This window comes from Chrysochloris asiatica, unplaced genomic scaffold (assembly GCF_000296735.1).
Source record: "Chrysochloris asiatica unplaced genomic scaffold, ChrAsi1.0 scaffold00125, whole genome shotgun sequence".
In the NCBI taxonomy this organism is placed as follows: domain Eukaryota; kingdom Metazoa; phylum Chordata; class Mammalia; order Afrosoricida; family Chrysochloridae; genus Chrysochloris; species Chrysochloris asiatica.
The window spans coordinates 2914231-2915427 of NW_006408643.1; the positions used below are offsets into that span (position 1 = coordinate 2914231).

Consider the following 1197-nt stretch of genomic DNA (forward strand, 5'->3'; position numbering starts at 1 on the left):
TGTGGGGTTGAAGCCATGTAACCCAGGAGCCAAAGAATCAATGACGGGAGGGCGGCGGTAGTGAGACCAGCGCTGCGCCCTCCACCCGGGACCACACCTCCGGTCTCTGCTGCGAGCAGACATCTTCCGATGGCTCTCGCTGCATAGCACAGAACGCCTCTCCCACCTCAGCGGAATGCTAAGTGTGTCGAGGGGGGCAGAGGAAACCATGGAGAGAAGGATTCACCTGGAGCTGAGGAACCGGACCCCGGAGGCTGTTCAAGAACTTGTCCTAGACAACTGCAGATCAAATGATGGAAAAAAATGAGGGTTTAACAGCTGAATTTGTGAACTTAGAGTTCCTCAGTTTAATAAATGTAGGCTTGATTTCAGTTTCGAATCTCCCCAAACTGCCGAAATTGAAAAAGCTTGAGCTTAGTGACAATAAAATCTTTGGAGGTCTGGATGTGTTCGCAGAAAAACTTCCAAACCTCACACATCTAAACTTAAGCGGAAATAAACTGAAAGATATCAGCACCTTGGAACCTTTGAAAAAATTAGAATGCCTGAAAAGCCTGGATCTGTTTAACTGTGAGGTTACCAACTTGAATGATTACTGAGAGAGTGTATTCAAACTCTTTCCTCAGTTGACCTACCTGGATGGCTACGACCCAGAGGACCAGGAAGCCCCTGACTCAGATGTTGAATTGGATGGTGATGATGAAGAAGAAGATGAGGATGAAGATTTTTATTTTGAAGAGGAGGAAGATGAAGACGAATCCAGTGGGGAGGAAGAAGAATTTGGCCTTGATGGAGAATTTGATGAAGATGAAAGTAGCTGTTATACAAACCCCAGGACACCCACCCACCCAAAGAGCCAAAGAATAGTTCCTGTGACATTCCACCTTCTTCTATTGGGTCCCTCTTGGAAAACCACCAACAAGCTTGGGGACTTCACCCCAACAAAATTGTGTTTGTTACGTTTCCGTGTAAGACTTGCTGTAGCGTGGATAGCTGTGATCAGTGAGTCTTAACCATTTGTGGCTACTAGTTATGCTGAGGTTGTAACAGCATTTTTACTTTCTGTACAACGAAGCTTTGTAAATAAAATGTTAACATTAAAAAAAAAAAAAAAAGAATCGATGATGGGAATCAAACACCATTTTGAACTCAGTGATACTGAAATTGTTATCGATGTATCTTTCAAGTAGCTTTATA

At 43.9% G+C, this 1197-nt stretch overlaps 1 pseudogene; it reads left to right on the plus strand.

Annotated features, from left to right (window-relative positions):
• The first annotated feature begins 208 nt into the window (after positions 1–208).
• LOC102821588 overlaps positions 209–1197 on the plus strand; it is a 54346-nt pseudogene continuing 53357 nt past the window's right edge.